The 20,003-nt window shown below is 35.5% G+C and overlaps 1 pseudogene; it reads right to left on the bottom strand.

The window, feature by feature from the left end:
- Window positions 1-20,003, bottom strand: part of LOC102958653 — a 37,584-nt pseudogene that overhangs the window by 17,314 nt on the left and 267 nt on the right.

The following is a 20,003-nucleotide window of genomic DNA, read 5'->3' as shown; positions in this document are numbered from 1 at the left end:
TGGCTCCTTCTCAGTCTCCTCTCTATATGGCACTAACTCTGGTCTTGCCAAGGCCCCAGATTTATAGAGCAAGGAAGCCAAGGTTCAGGAGTCCTCACTGGTGTGTTCTTCCCCAGTGGTTTATATCGTAAGGAGACCAACCAGACTGCTTTATCAAATGTAGAAGATATGTGCCAGCATGCATGCCATCACCCTTCTCTTTATTGTACTTCTCTCTCAAGGGCTTGAATTTAAATTTTAGTTCTATCATCCTTCTGGGGAGGATAACTAAAGATTAAGAAAAATAATGTTCTCTAACAGAACTCTACTTCAGTGGTTCTCCACCCTGGTTTACATGGGAATCCCCTAGAAAACTTCAAACATCATGAGCAAGCCGCCACAGAAAAAAATCTAATAAAGTTGATGTGGGAAGGGACATCAGAATTCTCACATATAGTCAATTTGACAATCAGTGACTTGGGAGCTACCTGGATCACCTGCTCAAAAAATGACAAAATGATCTGAAGATAACAAAAAGAAACATAACTAAAGCTCATTATCTCCAGCCTTGCCTTATTTGAGAATTATGGATATGATTTATATTTTCTTAATGACCCATTAAAAAGGTTTTATAATGGGGATGCCTGCGTGACTCAGTCAAATGGCTCTTGATTTTGGCTCTGGTCATAATCTCATGGTTCATGGAATCGAGCCCCATATCACACCCACACTACGTGTAGAACCTGCTTGGGATTCTCTCTTTCCCTCTTTCTCCACCCTTCCACCACTTGCACTTTGTCTCTCTCAAAATAAATAAACATTTAAAAAAAAGTGTTTGCAATCACTCTCTATGTGATATTGAAAATTACAAATTTAAGCAGCGACAACTCCCTGAACTGCCTCAAGATGAATGTGACTGAGGGATGCTACACATGGTTATATGCGTACACTCTCACATGCACGTTTTATCCAAGGGAATCTATTTTCACCTCAGATTCCTTTCATCAAAGAGAACCTAATATATTGTTTCCCATTATGATTGTGCAATCAAGAAAGAGACAATGGAGAATGCATTGGAGAATGCATTGTCCGTGATTGAAAAAAACACATTAATCTAGTAAATACACAGAAATAGCCTTTCAGTTCTTCCAGTATATGCTTTAAGTGCATACACCTACATAGTTTTACCTTGTAGCCCCTCCCACTCCTAGTTAACATAAGATCTGTTCTTCACCTGAAGATTTCCAACCACTGGTGTTTTCAAGATTATAGCCCTGTAAGAGCAGAGTGGCTATGCTTATACATAATTCAAATGGGAAATATAAGTCTTTTTCAAATTTATGTTTGGCTATTTTTCCAAATTTGAGTTCATTATTAGCCATAATTGCTAAGGGGAAAACATTATATCCTTTCTTAAATATGAGACACAAATATTTTATTTAAAAAAATAGAACCTGAGGGGCTCCTGGGTGGCTCCGTGGATTAAGTGTCCAACTTAGGGTCAGGTCATGATCTCACAGTACTGACAGCTCAGAGCCTGGAGCCTGCTTTTGATTCTGTGTCTCCCTCTCTCTCTCTCTGTCCCTCCCCTACTTGTGTTCCATCTCTCTCAAAAGTAAATAAACATTTAAAAAATTTAAAACATAGAACCTGTTATTTCTCTGTACAGCATCCACTTGAGAAGCTTTCTTGTTTATATTCCCATGACTTTTTAAAAGAAATCTTTCAATTTTATTGACTATATTTTCTGTTTGCTTATGTTAATTTATATGATCTATCACTATGGTTTTATTGGTAAAACTTCCTTCTTAAAAAGTTGGAACAAAATGTTATATATAAACAGATTCATCACTGAATTCTAATAAAAGAACTCAAATTTACCTTCCAAGTTCACTCAGTTTGTGCATTAAGTCAATCAATCAGTCAGTCAGTTAGTCAATAAATGTTAATTGAGAACCGGTCTCTGCATATGATTAGGTTTGGGGCCAGAAAAACTAACACTAACACACATTCAAAGAAGGCAGTAAAGTAGTGAAATTTCTACACCTACTGTAATTGTAAACTCTTAAGCTTAAGGACTTAATTAACACTTTAAATTAGTAAGTAATTCAAGCTCTAACTTCTATTACTGAAAATCAGGTAAACAAACCCCATATTTCTCCATTGTCTTACATTTAACAATATTTGGTTATGACTATACTTTTGTTGTGTTACGTATATCCCACTTTGATTTATGTAGAAAAATGAGAGATCAGTTGTTCTAACGAGATAATAGTCAAAATCAGATTTAGTATGAAAGTCTCCCCAAATTATTTCCTATTACTGAATGTATGTTCTATAAACCACATACGACCAACTCTAATAATGTCAAAACACAAACACAAAGAAGTATATAAAAACTGTTCCAAAACACAAGATTGATCATATCCAGAAGCCAAAGGAATAAGAAAATAATGCTTCAACATGTGCAGGAACTCAAAGGAATCCCACAATGCTGAGATCACTGTGGTGAAAAGTCCCTCCCTTCTAAAAATGGAAATAAAGGGCCTAAATCCTGAGCATGAGGGATTTTATTTCTAAAATAAGTTTTTTTATAAATTCATTTTAGCTAAGGACAAAAGGAAGGTTGGTAGATTGTGCAGGGCTTTTACATTTAGACTCCTATTCTGTTTTAATACAAGGAGACACAATTGAAAGCATTGAACTCAGACTAGAGTGACCATCTAATTTATCATCCAAACCAGGCAATTTTGTGAACAAAAGAGGAACTACTGATCATTAGGCTGGACAATACACAAAATCTCGAACTCTCCTGTGCTTTCCATGACATAGGGTCATGCCTATTGCACACAGACCTGAGGTTCTAACCCTATTTTTTTTTTTTTACCTAACTAGGTATAAAAATTTGTGGAAATTTTATAATACATCTTGTATCTCAATGCATAGAATTAAACCCGAAAATATGCACCAGGTGTCTGTGACACATTAATCATTCAAAATATGGTAGTTATTCCAGGAGATCTATTTTTTCTTTTGGCATCTTTGATCTAAATTCTGTCAGACATAAGATATTTCAAATTTTTCTATTGCCAAATTTTCTCTATATGTTCGTGAAGATATTCCAGGATATCTTTACGAAATATAGTCGTGCCTGTCATCACTGCCATGAGAGGAATGTGCCCGTTCTACAAGGAGAGAGACATGTGGAGGAGAGCCATCTCAGGCAAGCTCAAGCTAAGCCAGCTGATATATATATATATATTTTAGCTCAGGGGCCAAGGAACTTTCTTCCATAAAGGAAAAGGCAGTAAATATCTTCAGCTTCGGGGCCATATGGTCTCAATACCAACTATCAACTCTGCTGTTGTACAACATAGTCTTAGATAACATAAACCAACAGCCATAGCTAAATTCTAATAAAATTTTACTCCTAGAGACTGAAATTTGAATTTTATATTATTTTCATGGGTTGCACAATATTTTCCCTTGTTTTTTTCAACCATTTAAAAATGTAAAACCCATTCTTAGTTTTAATGAGATATACAAAAATAGTTTTCAAGCCTTATTTGGCCATTAGGCAGTAGCTTGCCAACCCCTGTGTTACTTTGTTGTTTATTCATTTACTATTGAAATAAATATACTTGAGCTTATTGTTTACTTTTACATGTCACTGAAGTTGGTAAATTTTTGTAATTTAGAGTTATTTTACTAACAGCGAATTGATACAACTTCAGTACAGAATAGCTGAAGATTGTCAGTGCATAAACATTCTTATCAATATGTGTACATGATTTTGGCAACTTATCACCTTTGCATGTAGTAGCACAATGTCAGTTGTGGTTGATTTGAAAACTGTGCTAAGAAAGAAACATAAAGTCAGGTAGTATTTTGAAATATTTCACCTGTCTTCTGGAAATTGAAAACAAGCAAACCAGCTATTTTGTTGGTTGAAAGTGAACACAGCATCTATTTATTACCTTTGGACTGAGAATTGCCAGAGCTCACTTTCCTCCTTTCCTTCTGAAACTGTAATGACCAGCTTTTAAGATCAATCAGCCTGGGTCCTTAAGTGACCATGTTTGAGATGCCCCGTTTCTGTCTGCTAATGGACATCCAGCATGAATGAGAATTGTTAACTTAATTAAACAAAGAGGCCATTAGACTGAGGTGGCTTTAATGCCTCTGTAGCCTACATAAGCAAACCAAAATCTAAGCTAGTATATCCTGCAAAGTTAAGAAATCAAAACCTAAGGACAACCAATCTCAAATAGCCAGCTAAGTTTTTCCATATAAGGCAAATGCTTAAACTACAGCCAATCATAATTTCCTGGTTCTGCTTCCATCACTTTTCTATAAAGGTCTCTCAGAGCTCCTGCCAGTAGTGAGCTCCTAACCATTTCTAGTTCAGCACTGCCAGATCATGATTTTTGCTCAGATAAACTCATAGTTTTTTAGTACAGGAATTAAACAGAATGAAAACTGTTTAGTCGCATAGATTTGGGACTGTTTGCTGTCACCATGTAACCTGGTATGATGTGTGCATACATAAATAGTAAAAATTTAGTGCTGTATTTTAAGTGCTGTATTTTAAAGATAAATATACATATTGCAAAATAAAATAGAATACTTTTAAAAGTTGTTGTTGTGGTCTTCCTATTTAAAAGGCAGATATTGTTTACTTTTCAAGACCTTATCACTGAGCTACAAATTTTACAGGTCCCAAAATTTTCTCCACGGGAGATTAAATACAGAACTCCAGAAAATAAATATAAATGTCAAATAGGATATTTAGGCAGATATGTTTGGCTGTCACCATCAAATTTTAAAACTGCTAATGTGGACCAAAGCAGTTCCTTTACATACAGTAAGCTTCTATCATCAGAAAGTCTAAAGCAAGTCTATTATGGTCCATAAAGAAATACCATAAATTGTTCTTCCATACAAACAAAAAGCAAATAAATGACACGTTGGATGAATTTTTCTTATCTACAAGTAATTCTTATATTGCTCAAAAGGAGTTGAGGTCTGGTGACTTGAAATAATGCAACTGTTAACCTAGGAGTGGTTGTGTCTTTTCTGTGCCCTAAGTTGTTGCTCAAAGCACATTAATATAAATTTTGCATTTCAAGTATCCTCTCTTGATTTAAGGAATGAAAGGGCAAACAAGGAACCACCACACACTTTTCTTGCCTTTTACCACACAATCAATTGCATTCAATCTGTTGCTAGAAATCCTCTAGTGCTGCTTGGCCCTAAATCACCGGTATTCAAAGGTTTATTGCACATTCACACTCGCTTGTCATTTGCAGGAAGTCTAATTGAGAGAATTTACAGTTGGTTGAGTGTTTCATTTAGATTGTACATGTTTAATAAAAGCTTTTTAAGTTACTAATCTCAGCTCAGGAAACAACAAAAGTGCTTGAGGGTTAAAGAATAAAACATAGCAGGTAAATGTTATTGTGTGACATTTCCTTATAATGTTTCCAAGGAACTGCATTTACTGGCTTTGAATTGTTTTTACACATCTAACTCGCTTTGCTGGAAAAATTGAGCCTATTAGTTATACCACGTGACAGAAATGTGATGGTAGAATTACTTCTCAGTCAAAATGCTGTGGTTAGCTGAAAATAGTGTCAATAATTATGGCACTCGAGAAGAAAACTTAAAATAATATCTCCAGTGAAATAATCTTGAGCATCTTTTCATAAAAATAAATCTAATTAAATGGCAGGAACTGATTTTAGCCTATGTTACCGTGCCATCATCTTAAAATGGGACCCTGGGGGCGCCTGGGTGGCTCAGTCGGTTAGGCGGCCGACTTCAGCTCAGGTCATGATCTTGCAGTCCGTGAGTTCGAGCCCCGCGTCGGGCTCTGTGCTGACAGCTCAGAGCCTGGAGCCTGTTTCGGATTCTGTGTCTCCCTCTCTCTGACCCTCCCCCGTTCATGCTCTCTCTCTGTCTCAAAAATAAATAAATGTTAAAAAAAATTTAAAAAAAAATGGGACCCTGATTTTCAACTTGCATTATTGAACCATATGCATTGTTTATGGATGGTACTGTGCAGAGGGGACTCATTTCATGCAAATAATCCTTGTTGCTATTTAGCCTTATATTTCAAAGAAAATGTGAAACTATGTAGTAAAAAAGACCACAATGTTAAGGTTCAAAAATGTGACATGATAAACTTCCCAGATATGTCAACATCTGAATTCTTCTCTCTGTTTTGATGTGGCTAAAATTGTTTAGCCACATAACAATAAGAAAAATTAGACAGTGCTAATAAACAATGCTATAGGACAAAAAATGAAATATGTAGACTAGCTCTTTTAGTAGAAAGTTGAGAACTTACCTGCCTTCTCATTACTCAGTAAACATTAGTCCCTTGCTATTTTCCTTAGTTTGGTGCACTAAATGCTAATCCTACTGCTTGACACGGAGCAGCTCTTTAAACTCCATTGTTTCTAAATAAACTCTTCTCTTAAATAAAAGTGTGGATCCACCATTACCACCTAGCTCAATTGGATTAGAATTTGCATTTAAAAAACACATAATTTGCAAATGGTGCTGATGATAACACGAGGCATCAAACACACTAGTGTATTAGGATAGAACCATTTGTCCTTATAATTAAATTTACAGTGGACAAAATAAAGAAAAGCATTCTCTAAACAGATGGCTAAAATTCCTAATACCAAAAAAAAATAATGAAAACATTCTCACTAATTAGACTGTTGGACAAAATTTCTCTAGAAATATTTTAATGAGTTTTAATTTTAATTGATTTTGATCCAGATTCACTTATTTTCATTTTGGAAAGCTTCAAGCAGAATGATGCAGGGAAGTACTTTGACAACATGGAGGAGAGTATTTCAAACCGAAATCGAGAGTTTAGATTTCTCTTTCATCCACTCAATCATTGAGCAAATTATATCATTGTCTACATGCTAGATATAGAGCAGTGCACCAATATGCTTCCTGTGTGTCTGAAGCAGACATTCAAATGGAAGAAAGAGATAAACAAGTAAATGTTTTCTTCATGAGTTCCATGGAGAAAAATAAAGTTATAAAGAGAGGTCAGAAGTGGGGTACAGACGGTACGCTTCTTTAGAGTATCAGAGTAGGTCTCACTCATGATGTGATATTTGAACAGAAACCAAGGGCAAGTGAGGGAGTTAACCACATGGATCACCAGGGAGAAAAACTATCAACATCGGTAGTCTAGTTCTGTATTAAGCCAAAATCAGCTATGACTCCATAAACAGCAATGTGCACTAGAATTGTTTCTTGAGTCATCAATTCGTTGAAAGTTTTATTCAACACAGCACCACATCTATCTTCATTTCCTTCCCTTTTCTTTCTGAGCCAGCTTCAACTCTCACCGTGGCTTTCCTCACACGAGGCCCTGTGCGCAATCTGCTTAACTACTGTTAGGACACATCAAATAGCTTCAACAACTGCATCCTTATTCCTGCCTGATTTTGTCTGTGTAACCATGGTAGGCTTGAAAGAGAGAAGAAATTCACCTACTTTCTCTGAAAGTTGGTTTTAATGTTTTCCACCTTATTGTGCATTAGCTTCCTTGATATTTGTATGTCATCTGTTAATGCCTTTGTTTCTTCACTACGTGTGTATTCAAATCAATCAATAAAGACATCCTTGCTTCCCAACAACTGCACATTGCCATTACTTCTTCTTAGCAAATAAGTACATGTTAGTTTTCTACTGCAATTGTAACAAATTACTATAAACTTGGTGGCTTACGACAACAGCTATTTATTATCTCACATTCTGTGTGGGTCAGAAGTCCAGGAGAAGCACAGCTCAGCTGTGCACAGAGTCTCACAAGGCTGAAGTCAACATGTCAGTAAGGCTGCCTTCTTATCCCAAGACTGTAGGGATGAATTTGCTTCCAAGCTCATTTAAGTTGTTGGCTAAATTCACTTCTTTGCAGCTAGGGGAGAGAGGTCCCTGTTTCATCCCTGTCAGCCGCAGGGCCTGACTTTCCTGTTAGAGGCTGCCCACATTCCTCGTTATGTTTTACATGTGGCCCTTCCTGCAACAGTAAGGCTGGTCCACACATTCGGAATCGCTAACCTCTTAGGCACTATTATCTCTCTTCTGCCACCCCACCCAAAAATGTAGTCTTTCTCTGAGTCCAGCCAGAGAAACTTCTCTACTTTAAAGGACCCAGGTGTTTATATTGGGTCTACCTGGATAATCAAGTATAATCTCCCTATTTTAAGGTCAATTAATAATTTTTTTTAATGTCCACTTACTGATTTTGAGAGAAAGAGAGAGAGTGCAGGGCAGGGGCAGGGAGAGAAATAGGGATAGAGAGAACCCTAAGCAGGCTCCAAGCTCAGCTCAGAGCCCAACGCAGGGCTCAATCTAACAACTAGGAGATCAGGACCTGAGTCGATATCAAGAGTCATATGTTTAACTGCCTGAGCCACCCAGGTGCCCCAGTTGATTAGCAATTTTGATTCCATCTGCAAAGTCCCTTCACAACAGAAACTAAATTAGTGTTTAAGAACGGAAATCTTGGGGGAACACCTTCAGAATTTAATCTACCGTAAAGTGCTAGCACCTTATGTTAGTATGTGTTGTCATAAAAAGAGCAGCTGTTAAAGCTGGTAACTATTAATATCTTTACGCTATAGATGGAGAAAATGAATGCAATTTAAGTAACTTACCCAATGTTCTTTACCCAGTGAGACCTGGAACAGGAATTAAATCTATGTCTGTATGATTCCAGAGCACATGTTCTTCCTCAAAGAATGACATGCTCTTCTTCAAACAATGAATGGCGATGTCAGATACACCTTGATGAGCAGGAATCGACACAATGGTTCTAAATTAAGCTTGATTAAGCAACTACTTTGAGGTCAGATTATGGATTAGGTACCTGAAAGACTTCTCTGTAGCACAGTAAATAGTAATCTTCTACCTGGAAATGCATTGCATTTGACACTACTGATGGTCCTTTTAAAAGTACAGTATTCTTTTTGTTTGTTTGTTTCTTTAGATAATTTTGTTCACATTATTTTAACTCATGAGTTAAAACAATCACCTCTCCATTTAAAAGAATAATTTTATATTTAAATATAAAGGAAATAGATTAAAGCATTAATTAGAAGAATACAAAATATGTATATCCCAATACTAGAATTATGTCATGATTCTTTAAAAGGCATATGTTATTTTAATAATCAAGTGACAATTAAAAAGATAACCACTTTAATGTTGTGAAAATAGTAATGAGATTTTTAACATCAGTTCTAGATCACTAATATATATATACACATATATATACATATATATGTATATATATATATATATATACAGCAGCGTTTCATATGTATAAGTTTCAGACATGAACTTCAGCTTCTACATATCATTTGTTTATTCTAGAAATTTTGACTAAATGTAAGTAAATCAAAACACAATTAGAAATCATAGATAAGGATTTCCAAGCGCAAATTAAAAAAAAAAAAAAAAGGAGGCGAGTTTGGCAATACTCATTTAATTTATAGTCAGACTAAAAAAGTTGTAAACATACTTGCATTTGCAGCCAAACTAGATAATTTGAGGGCAGAATATTTTAAAAGCACTAATAGTAACTATTTTTTCCATTATTCAATGAATAGATTAATATACTAGATACTGAAGAAAGCATTCCCTGACTTACATTATGGATTACGGTTGTATCCATACAACCTTTAGAATAGTTTGAGTTCCAAGACTGCAACATTTTTCAGAGAAAATAAAGTGAACAGAAAGTAAACATACTGTTTAAATTTTAAATTCAATGCTATGTTTTTCACAAAAGTCTTTTATTGTATTGTAATTTCAAGAAAAAAGAAATGATGCACTTGGGTCATTTTCTCAACTCATATTACCTAGCTAATTAGATTAATATACAGAATCCATTGATCAGCAAATTGTCATTACTTGTAATATAGAATCTGTAACCTTGCTCTTTTAAACTATAGGTCTTCTCAAATTTAAGAAAAAAATTGCAATCACAGTAAATATTTTTAAAAGATGAATGCTTATACCAATAGGGATTAAACACAGTAAGGATTCTCCTCATAATTATTGAAAATTTTTAAAATTTTTTTCTTTTTAAAATTTTTTTTAATGTTTATTTATTTTTGACAGAGAGAGAGAGAGAGAGAGAGAGCGAGCATGAGTGGGGGAGGAGCAGAGAGAGAGGAAGACACAGAATCTGAAGCAGGCTCCAGGCTCTGAGCTGTTAGCAGACGGGGCTCTAACTCACCAGCCATGAGATCATGACCTGAGCCAAAGTCAGACACTTAACCAACTGAGCCACCCAGGCTCCCCGCAAATTTTTTTAATTTCTATTAGTCGACAGGAAAGATAATCTTTGCATTCACTGATATGTTGGTTACAGAGAATAAAATAAAATTTGAGTATTTGTCTAGCACATTGGAAACTTAAAAATCTTAGCTTTTAACACCTTTATAACTTTAAGGATTTTCTATTTTCTATACCCAATACACATGCACACATATATACACACACACGCACGTACACACATCCACCACAAAAAACTCAGCTGGAGACAAGTTAAATCTCTGTAGGGACCAGAACCTCTCTATACTACCGACTGTGATTTTTAACTTATTTCCAGGCCACCTGTCTAGTTTTCTGGGTAGTCAGATTTCCTTCCACTAGCTACTGCCAGAGGATGTGTGTTCAAAGACCTTAGTTCTGGGATTCCTCTTGGCATGCACAGGGTTACTCAGAGGAGCGACTCTGCAGTGTTTTCATAGTATAGTATAGAAATGGAGGTTTGCGTGTATCAAATCCTTGACAAATGTTCCAGCAGTTAAGTAAAACTTTGTTTATATTGCGTGCCTCTCAACAGAAATTAAGAGCTGTGGAAACAATTCACGCAAGTGGTTGGCAATCTTCTCTCGTTCTCTCTTAGTGAATATGACAAGCTCACCTGCTGTGGGAGGCTGAAAATAAAGGACAATCTCACCACATTAATAAAACATGAGCCACAACTGAATCTGAGGCCAACTAAACCACCAGAGACCTAGTGTGACGCTTAATTTTGTCATGATGGAAGTACTTTAGCCTGAGGTAACTTTCGTGGAGGCCATATTTGCGTGCAAACCTTCACTTAAAGCACTACAGCTGGGCAGAGTTAATGTTCATAGGAGTGTAAACTTACAGTAAAAGGCAGGAACCACATAAGATGTTACATTGCTCAAGCCAGTCAACTTTGGTAGTGGCCTAATGTTTTATTGAAGCTCATTCCTCCTCACAGGAGATCTGAAAACCCACTTAGTGCCCTCAGAAAATTGTCTGTTTTGGCCGCATGGACTGGTTCCTAATCACAGAAAGATAAAAACATCAAAATAAGCTAATAGGGTTTTGCCATGAAATACGGTCCCGGGAGAGCGAGAAGTAAAAGGGGAAGGTTTCTGGGGGATCTATTAAATTCAAGGGTTTGGTGAGGTTAAGGGAACATGCTCCTATACAATGAAAGGAGGAGACAGGCATACGAGTAAAAGGGGAAGTTAAGAAGAAAAAAATATATATATATTTTTTAGGAAATGAAAAAAAGACCCAGTAAATTAAGTAAAACCATCCTTAAATTATGTATCAGTCAGTGTTTGAAAATGATGCTGAGGCATTGAAACAGAATTATGGTGATGGCTCATATGAAAAATGTTCCTTGGAAAACAGTTTTAAAGAAGAAATCATGATACAATGCCACCAGAGAAAAGACATTTTGTGAAAGAAAATTTTGCCTTCTGTCAATTAGATATTCCAGGCAAAGATTTCAAAATTATGTTTTCACTTATTTCCATGTTCGTTCCTTGAGAATGAGAAAATAGGATTTCTTTAAATTATATTCTCAACCAGTGTTTAAAAATGGAAATATGGAAGAGAAAACATATAAAATGATTGATTATTGGAGAACCTTGGGATTTCTTGTTGATCTCATCTCCAGCTACTTAGGAGATTTCAAACTAGGGCTTATGGAAAGAAGTCTATAAAGAAAATAGTGCAACTTACAGAGTTAATACTTCTGAGTCTCCGTATGCTTCAATTTGTCGTGAGTAGACTATCCCCATGGTTTAGAAAGTAAATGTTTTATCACCTTTTGTGCAACAGCAAAGTTTTATATCTAATAACTCCCAGAAATTCTTTCTGGGAGGCAATGGCACCCACTAATGGATTCATAAATTTGTTACGTAGGGCGCTGATGGTTTTGGTAAAGGTATTAGAGCACAAATTTAGAATCATATATTCTCACATTTGCAAACGTATCCATGTCATTGTCTGCACTTTCTTAGTTCCATAGCAAAGAAGGGTTTTAAGGAAAGAATAAATTATATAAATGTGCACTACCTTGACAGTTCTTGTCTTATATTGTATTTATTGTGAACCTGAGCCAAATTCAGATTTTTAGAAATGATCACTGAGGTAAAAATTCTTACTGTTCTTTCAAAACCGAATAAAACATTACTTCGGGGAGCACTGCAAATCGCTTCCCCCTCTAGCTGAATTCAACCAGCATAGGCATTTTGTGTGGCTCAGACTTTTTTTTTCTCCAATTTTTAATAGCTTGATCCAACTGTTAAAAATGGAGATGCTTTGGAGAGCCTGGGTGGCTAGTTGGTGAAGCATCTGACTCTTGGTATCTGTTCAGGTCATGATCTCACGGATCGTGAATTCGAGCCCTGCATCGGGCTCCGTTCTGTCAGTGAGGAGCCTGCTTGGGATTCTCTTTCTCTCCCTGGAACTCCTCCGCTTGTTCTCTGTCTCTCTCTCTCATTCTCTCTCAAGATAAATACACTATAAAAAATGTAAAAATTGAGATGTTTTATATTCCAAGTCTGAATTCCAGCTTCCCTTGGAAGTCAGAAGATCAGCTTCTACCAGCTACTGCTACCCACCATATCAGTTGTGATCTATCAGGTGGAACACTGCCAAGACTGAGCCCTATGGCCAGCCTTTTCCAACCCAGTACTTCTCCATCTTCCCTGTGGTCTTACTTACAATGAGACAAAACCTCTTTGCCATCTATTGTCACTCTTGCCCTATTTTTTAAAATTATTTTTTTCTGGTTTTTTTGTTCTTAAATTGTGTTACTCTATATCCTTATCTGTATCAAACATTGGAAAATGTGTATAAGAGTCTTCTAGTTCAAAAGCATAGCAGAGCATACTTCCTTGTGCATATGAAGAATGCATCTAAAAAAAAAAAAGAATGCATCTAAGTGTAATATAATATATGCACCTCTATCTTCCACATAGACTACTCTTTCACCTCTCTGTCCCACAAGGCATTCATATTTCAATGCTTTTAAATCCTTGTTAGAATGTTAATCTCTTTCCTGTGAACCTCTAAAGCATTTCTCATGAAACCTACGTTGTACTTCACCATGGATATGCCTCTTCCCTCTTAACAGACTCAGGGATCTTTGAAGACAAGCCTCATGCCATACTTCTATTTCGTAGCCCCTAAAACACTTGGTTTAACACTGTTAAATAACTTTAACAATTTTTTTATTAGAACTAATGTGTGAAAATGAAACTAGTTAAGAAATACCACATTTATTTATTTATTTATTTATTTATTTATTTATTTATTTATTTATTTTAAGAAATACCACATTTAAATGGCAAGGTACATTGAAGAATTACTATCCAAAAAAGTTCTAGCATCTAGATGAGTTTGCCCACTACTGGAGTTAATAATTATATCTCTCCTTTCTTTAAATACAATTAATAAAGCAGTGTTATATATAGACCTTCTTTACTGTAGTTTTGTCCACTAGGACTTTTGCTCAAGATTCTTCTTGATTTGGGGCACCTGGGTGGCTTGGTCAGTTAAGTGCCTGACCTGATTTTGGCTAAGGTTATGATCTCACGGTTTGTGAGTTTGAGTATCACATCGGGCTCCATACTGAGAGTAAGGAGCCTGCTTGGGATTCTCTCTTTCCCTCTCTCTCTGTCCCTACCTGTTCACAGGTGTGTGCATGCTCTCTCTCAAAATAAATCAATAAACTTAAAAAAAGACTCTCTTTGACTTGCCAAATACAGCTCATAATTTGAAAGTGGAGTAAGATATAGAATGACATTTTTAAAATTCTCTTTCACCCTGGATGAGACATTTTATGATTGCATCGTATTTTTTTTAGAAGTAACTTTACCTCTGCCTATAGTTGAAATAGAGACTTATGTGTTAATTGACCCAGAAATATTTGGTACATTCATTTAATATTTAATGGGTTATATGCAAGAATTATTTTCTATTAGTTAACTTCAATAATTACTATGATAAATAAAAAAATAATAAAAAATAAAAAATAAAAAAATAATTACTATTAAATATCTAGGATTACCCCAAAATCGAAGAGAAACTTGAATAGTTCAAGCAAACTATGGTTATTGCTATAGCACTCCCTAGATAACTCTCTAGAGAATACTTTTTATGCTATCATTCACAATGTGTTAATATTCTAAAATCATTTCCCATTGGGTTCTCTCACATGCTATAAAGTTTACATTATTAAAATTAATTAGATATGGGGCTACGTAATAATAATACGAGCTATAAAAATAACTCATGAATTATTTTCCATATGCCAGGCATGATGACAGATTTGAGATGTATAAATATAATGCTCACAACAACCCTCATTTTGTTGATGAGGAAACTGAGACACCTAGAGATTAAGTAACATGTTCCAGGTCACCCCACTAATAAGGAGCAGAGCCTGCTTTCCACTCAGTCTGGTTAGCTTCCAAGCCTATGCTCATAAATACCATATAAAACTGGCTTTATTTATGACAATATCATATGAAGTAATTGTGAGTTTCAATAGTTAATTTTTCCCAATTTTAAAGATATATCCTGGATATAATATTTCATGAAGAGAACATAGCTTTGTTAAATTCTGAGACAAATGTGACTATAGTGATTATTTTTAATGTGCAAAAAAATGGTCTAGTGATTCTTTATTCTTCTCTTAATAGGTACCAAATTTGTTAGTGTATGAAGTACAAGTTTAAACCAGTAATAAAATACACTTATGCATTATCATTTATAAAAAATCAGGCATATACTTTAGCACATTTATCAGGGCCAGAGCTGTTGGCTCTGTGTAAATGGTGAATCTATTCCTCCTGTTCCTTGCAAAGTTGGCCGTTTTTTTCAAATTTTAGGCCCTGGCATAGATATTGGCTCTCTTGATGTCCCTTTGCACATACTTTGCACACATTTGACTATCACTCCATTAATTTCTTTCAGAGAATTCCTCTAAACTCACATTTACATAAAAGTTTGTATATTTGTGTATTGTTTCTTTCCCAGATTAGAGGATAAATTTACAGAATGTGGAAACCATGTGTATTACATTCACTGAGGCATATAATATCATAGGGATTGGCATAAAGAAATGTGTTGCATAAAAGATTTTCAATTAGCTGTAAGTAGTTTGATACTAAAATATAGAGGGTTGGCAGTTGTGAATTGGTGAGATCCCAATAAGAGATCAATTGCAGAGAAAGCCAAAATGTATTCCATACAGTCTATCATACTGTAGGTAGTTTCAGTAATACTCTTTAGTGTTTCCAAACCATTTTCTTACATATTTCAATCATTGCAACTTTTGAGCATACCTTTAAACATAAAAATTGTCAAAATATAGTTTCATCTCCATTGCTACAACCTTGGTCCAAGCCACCATCATCTCTCACTTAGACTCCAGCAATAGTGTCCTAATTGGTCTTCCTACTTCTACCCGTACTCCCCTACAGTCTCATCTTGGCACTTAAGTCAGAGTGAATCAGATCATGTAACTCCTCTGATCAAATCCTGCCATGGTTCCTCAACTCAGTAGAAGCCAAAGCCCTCACAACAACCTACATAGCTCTAAAGATGTGGCTTCCACTTAAATCTCTAATTCCTATCCTACTTCATTCTACCTCCCTTTCTTTACTCCAATCATTCTATGTACTTTTTGTTTTTTGAAATGGTATACAAATACACACCTTAGGACTATGCGTAGGGTGATCCCTGTGTCTAGATTGCTATTCTTTGAGGTATCCACATAGAGAACTCCCTCACCTTCCTCAGATCTATGTTTAAATGCCATCTCAGTGAGGACTATTCAGACAACATGATTTAAATTGCAACTTAATCCCTCAAAGCCTTCAATATCATTTCCCCTGCTCAGTTTTTTTTAACCATACAATTTATCATCTTCTAACACATTTCAATGGATTACTTTCTTGTCAAGTATCTTAAGGCAAAATATCCTTCTCTGACCATCTGACCTAACATGGCCAGTGGGATGTAAATAGATGTGATGTAAACAGAAGCTTTGCACAAGTCTGAGGTTCGATTTGTCCCTAGGACTCCCAAATTCTGGGAGGAGGACATGTCTGAGCAGTTGCTGGTCAAAAGAGAATGAGGAAACCTGTGGGACAGAATCCAATCTGCAGCCTCAAGTCAAGCCCAGGCTACACGAACCCTGAAGAAAAATCATCTGAATCCACTGACAGACCAAACATCAAGAAAAACAATTATTTATTGTTATAAGCCACCAGGTCTTATGGCAACTCATAAATTATTATTGTGGGAATAGCTGACAAATATATGTGGAATATATTTATCTGTTTTATTTCCTATCTCTCTTCCTCTCTGTGTCTTCCATAAACACAGGTTTACATTATTTTGTATTCCCAATGCATAGCACAGGAAATGGTATGTGGTAGGCACTTAACAATAGTTAAATGAATAAATGAATGTATGATAGCTAATTCTAATGTCACAGTATACAATTAGAATGAATCCTCCTTCATACACATAGGATGAACATTTGTATTTTGAAGAATATCAAAACCCCAAGAGTAATTATAATTTTTAAAATTATTTGAAGATGTCAAAATTATTCTAAAATGTCTTATGCAGAATAACACATAAGAATAGCTAGATACAAGGAAAAAAAACTGAAAAAATCCCACAAACATGTAAAAGCTAAACAACATACTACTAAACACATTTGAAGAAATAAAAAGGAAATATAAAAATACGTGAAGGAAAATGAAAACACAATGGTCTAAAATCTGTGAGAAATAGCCAAAGCAGTTCTAAGAGGGAAGTTTATAGTAATACACACCAGTGTCAAAAAACAAGAAAGATCTCCAAATAAACAACCTAACCCTACACCTAAAGGAGCTAGAAAAACAACAAAGCCCAAAGGAAGTAGAGGGAAGGAAATGGTAAAGATTAGAGCAGAAATAAATGAAACAAAGACTCAAAAAGACAACAAAAAAAATCAATGAAGCAAAGAGCTGGTTCTTTGAAGAGATAAACTCGATAAATCTTTAGCTGCCTCATCAAGAAGAAAAGAGAAAAAAAGGAGAGGACACAAAATCAGAAATCAAGGAGAAATAACAACTGACACCACAGAAATACAAGGAACTATAAAAGAATGTTAACAAGAATTATATGCTAACAGATTAGACAACCTAGAAGAAATTGATAAATTCCTGGAAACATGTAATCTTCCATAACTGAATCATAAATAGAAAATTTGAGCAGAGCAATTACAAGTAATGAAATCGAATCGGTAATCAAAAACTCCCAACAAACAAAAGTCCAGGAATAGACAGCTTTGAAGGTGAATTATTCCAAACATTTGAAGAGATCATACTTATTCTTCTTAAACTATTCCAGAAAACAGAAGAGGGAGGAAAACTTTCAAATTCATTCTACAAGGCCAGAATTAGCCGGATTCCAAAATCAAAGACACTAAAAAGAAAGACAAGAAAGGAAAAAACAGAAAAAAAAACCCAAAACTATAGGCTGATATCTCTGATGAACATAGATGCAAAAATCCTCAACAAAATCTTAGTAGACCACTTCAATAATGCATTAAAAAAAATAATTCACCATGATCTAATGGGATTCATTCCAAGGATGCAAGGGTGGTTCAACACTTGCAAATCAATATGATACATCATGTTAACAAGAGAAAGGATAAAAACCATATGTTCATCTCATAGATACAGAAAAAGCCCCGACAAAATAAAACATCCCTTCATGATAAAAAACAAAATGGTTTTAAAGGGAACATACTTCAACATAATAAAAGCCATACATGTAAACCTAGGGCCAACATCATACCCTGTGGTGAAATACAGAAAGTATTTTCCTCTAAGATCAGAAACAAGACAAAGATGCCTATTCTTGCCATTTTTATTCAACATGGTACTGCATGTCCTAGCCATAGTAATCAGAAAAGGAAAAGATATAAAAGGCATCTAAATTGGTAAAGAAGATGTAAAACTGTCACTATTTGCAGATGACCTACTATACATAGGAAACCCTAAAGACTCTACCAAAAATCTACTACAATAAATAAATTAGATAAAGTTTCAGGATACAAAATTAACACATGGAAAGTGGTTGTGTTTCTATACACTAACAACAATTAGCAGAAAGAAATTAAGAGAATAATCCATTTATAATTGCACCAAAAAGTATAAAATATCTAGGAAATAAACTTAAAGAAGTAAAAGAACTAACTCTGAAAACTATAAAACACTGATGAGAGAAACTGAAGCCAACACAAACAAATGGATATTCCATGTTCATGGATTGGAACAAGTAATATTAAAAAATCTATGCTTCCCAAAACAATCTACAGATTCAATGCAATCATTCTCAAAAAAAAACAAACAGCATTCTTCACAGAATTAGAACAAATAATACTAAAATTTCTGTGGAATCACAAAAGGCTCCAATTAACCACAAAAATGGTATGGTACTGCCATAAAAATAGACACACAGATCAATAAAACAGGGTAGAGAGCCCAGAAATAAACCCACACCTATATGGTCAATTCATCTATAATGAAGGAGGCAAAAATATCCAACAGGGAAAATATAGTGTTTTTAATAAATGGTGTTGGGAAAAACTGGACATCTACATGCAAAAGAATGAAACTGGACCACTTTCCTATACCATACACAAAAATAAACTCAAAATGGATTAAAGACCTGAAGCCATAAACCTCCTAAAAGAAAAGACAGGTAGTAATCTTTTGGAATGATGATCAGGGTCATTTATTTTAGTAAATATTAAAGTACATGATAAAGCTACTATATTTGAGCAACTTGCACTGGCACATGGGTAGGTAAAAACTCCATGGAAGAAAAAAACATAATCAAGAAGTATGACATCACCAGATGGTGAATTAGGAAACCCCAGCCTCTGTTACTCCCACCCAAAGATAAAAATTTAAGATAGCTTTCTATAAACAAAAACAGCTCTGGGAGAGCAAAGGTGTCCACTTAAGAATAAAAAACAGGGGCACCTGGGTGACTCAGTTGGTTAAGCATCCAACTCCAGATCAGGTCATGATCTCATGGTTTGTGGGTACGAGTCCCATGTTGGAATTTGGGGCCTTATACTGACAGCTTGGAGCCTAGAGCCTGCTTTGGATTGTGTCTTTCTCTCTCTCTCTCTCTCTCTCTCTCTCTGCCCTTCCCCCACTCACATTCTGCTTCTCTCTCAAAAATAAACATTAAAAAAATTTTTAAAAAAGGAATGATAGAACAAAAAAACTGATAATAATTACACAAAAAAAGGCAGAACAGATTCATTTTGCTTGCATCATCACATCACCCAGACTCACACTGCTTAGCACCAAGAAGGAACAAGCCAGCTAGAAAGATTTCCCTCCCACCACTGGAAAAGTGAATGCAGGGTGAATGACTAGCTTCTGTAGCCATTCAGGGCACTATAGGAAAAACCCATTTAGTTTTCACCCCACCCAGAGACCAGCAACTATCAGATATACAGAGATAGCTGGAAATAAGGAAGAACAGGGGCTACCAGTAACAACCATGCAGTGGAAGTAACCACAATTTCCAGTGACATGCTCTTCAGAGGACCCCAGGGTCTTTTGCCACTGAAGAAACCAATAGCCAGCACAGCCTCTACAGAGCCCCTACAGATTCCACCA

The sequence above is a fragment of the Panthera tigris genome, chromosome B1, assembly GCF_018350195.1.
Source record: "Panthera tigris isolate Pti1 chromosome B1, P.tigris_Pti1_mat1.1, whole genome shotgun sequence".
In the NCBI taxonomy this organism is placed as follows: Eukaryota; Metazoa; Chordata; class Mammalia; order Carnivora; family Felidae; genus Panthera; species Panthera tigris.
This window is presented reverse-complemented; position numbering and strand designations above follow the sequence as displayed.